We start from the raw sequence: 2,500 nt of genomic DNA on the forward strand, positions 1-2,500 counted from the left end.
TTGTGCCTTAACCTAACCCACGTTGTGCCTTAACCTAACCCACGTTGTGCCTTAACCTAACCCACGTTGTGCCTTAACCTAACCCACGTTGTGCCTTAACCTAACCCACGTTGTGCCTTAACCTGCTCTGTAATTGGCATATGACACGTTACATTAATCTAGTGTTGTCTAACCACAACCCTCTGAATATAGTTCGCTACTCGCACCGCCCACCCTCTTGTGTATCGTTTCATGTTCAACACTTCGCAAGTGTTGCTTACTTTTTACATGCTCCCGCTGTACACTGTAATGTGGACGACTGCAGGATGTACATCGCCCCCCCCCTCCCCCCCCCCTGCCTTCGCACGCTGGTCGTTCAGGTGCTTGCGTGTTCAATGCCCTTCGCAGCTGTTCACTGGCATTCGCATGTCGAAGCGCTCAGTCTACGTCGTGGTACGGCCTGTGTCCACTGTCCGCTGATGTCGTAAGCTTAACCCTCACATTGTACTGCACATAGGTCCGTATGTACTGAATGATACGCTGTGGCACATGTGTGACCGTACAACGACTGCGCCCAACAACAGCGAACCATACGGTCCAAATGTTGTGCACTCAGCCACGTGCCGTCTCCCCATAACAGCTACATTGCAGTGTGGTACGCCATAGAGACGTGTGGGAGTAACGGACGCCCTGGATGGCGATCAGCATGAGCCGTCTGTTGATGTAGTGGCGCGTGTATTCAAACGTAGTCGTCTCTTCTCACACAGTGTGATAGCATGGTGCACCGCGTTCCACATCTGCGACATGGTACAGATGCTGGTTGACAGTCGGTGTCGTAATGGACATCGCATACGTAGGGGGCCACCTCCCACGTGTTCTCTAGTCGTGCACATTTTGTTGCGTGTATGTGGGCAGACGTAGTGTGTCGTGGCACCTAACAGACAGGTATGCAATAATCGTTGCATTTGCAAACTGGGATGGACGTCTACGTTTGCTGGTGACGTTACGCAAATGAACAACTGGTAAACCCATTGTGGTGCGGTTGTTGTTGCTGGAGGTAAATCAGTAAGGGCAAATCTGTGTGTGAAGCGATACGCGGCGGTGGCTGGGTGGGACCGTCCCCGGCCGGTGAGGGGGGGCCGCCCGGCGTGCTGGCCGCGCGGTGCGTGGGCGCACGCGCTACAGCCGGCTGGTGGGGGCGCCCAGTGGCAGGCGCGCCGGCCGACGGACGCGGCAGGCGGCGCAGCTGCGCGCCGGGGCACCCTGCGCGCGGCGCCGGGCGGCCAAAGTGGGTCCTCGCGGGCCCGGTGCGAAGCGCGGTGGACATCTGCAGTGTGCTGGTCCGACTGAGGACTGTGTGCGTTGAGGATGCGCCGCCGCCCGGCACTCGGCGCCGCGACGCCGTCTGCTGCTCGGTCGCCCCAGCGGTTCTCGCTGGTGGTTTGTATCGCAGTTGTGCAGACGTGTTGGCACGTGCGCTGTGCTGGGAGAGTTCGCTTCGGCACCCACGTGGGGCCTTTGCCCTTCTGTGGCGCTGGCGTTGGAGCTGCCGGTCACCGTAGGTGGCGCGTGTTGTCTCCCGCCGGCAATGCCACGACAGCACGCTCCCGGGCCTCTGTCGGCAGCGGCAAGCTCAGTTGGGAGCACGGGTGGTCGCACCTAAAGCGTCTACTCGCCTAACTCCTGGCGATTGCGCCTCTCTCGAACCCGACCAAGTACTTAGGACGGCGCTGCGCGCCGCCGGGACCTGAGAGGGTTTCGAGGTGTATTGTGCAGGGGAGCTCAGCCTCCTCCTGTTTGCAGAATAATTGAGCGGACGCTTGCGTGTTCGCGCGGGCCCCTGGGACACACTCCCGGGCGGCCGGCTGCTCAGCTCTAGTTGACGCAGCTCCCTGGTTGATCCTGCCAGTAGTCATATGCTTGTCTCAAAGATTAAGCCATGCATGTCTCAGTACAAGCCGCATTAAGGTGAAACCGCGAATGGCTCATTAAATCAGTTATGGTTCCTTAGATCGTACCCACGTTACTTGGATAACTGTGGTAATTCTAGAGCTAATACATGCAAACAGAGTCCCGACCAGAGATGGAAGGGACGCTTTTATTAGATCAAAACCAATCGGTCGGCTCGTCCGGTCCGTTTGCCTTGGTGACTCTGAATAACTTTGGGCTGATCGCACGGTCCTCGTACCGGCGACGCATCTTTCAAATGTCTGCCTTATCAACTGTCGATGGTAGGTTCTGCGCCTACCATGGTTGTAACGGGTAACGGGGAATCAGGGTTCGATTCCGGAGAGGGAGCCTGAGAAACGGCTACCACATCCAAGGAAGGCAGCAGGCGCGCAAATTACCCACTCCCGGCACGGGGAGGTAGTGACGAAAAATAACGATACGGGACTCATCCGAGGCCCCGTAATCGGAATGAGTACACTTTAAATCCTTTAACGAGTATCTATTGGAGGGCAAGTCTGGTGCCAGCAGCCGCGGTAATTCCAGCTCCAATAGCGTATATTAAAGTTGTTGC

The 2,500-nt window shown here is 57.2% G+C and overlaps 1 non-coding gene across 1 annotated transcript in view; it reads left to right on the top strand.

Annotated features, from left to right (window-relative positions):
* The first annotated feature begins 1,868 nt into the window (after window positions 1-1,868).
* LOC126093574 (small subunit ribosomal RNA) overlaps window positions 1,869-2,500 on the top strand; it is a 1,909-nt gene continuing 1,277 nt past the window's right edge. The window contains exon 1 of the ribosomal RNA XR_007521708.1: window positions 1,869-2,500. This exon is cut by the window's right edge and continues 1,277 nt beyond it. This is a non-coding gene — a ribosomal RNA (small subunit ribosomal RNA).

The sequence above is a fragment of the Schistocerca cancellata genome, chromosome 7 (assembly GCF_023864275.1).
Source record: "Schistocerca cancellata isolate TAMUIC-IGC-003103 chromosome 7, iqSchCanc2.1, whole genome shotgun sequence".
Taxonomy (NCBI): domain Eukaryota; kingdom Metazoa; phylum Arthropoda; class Insecta; order Orthoptera; family Acrididae; genus Schistocerca; species Schistocerca cancellata.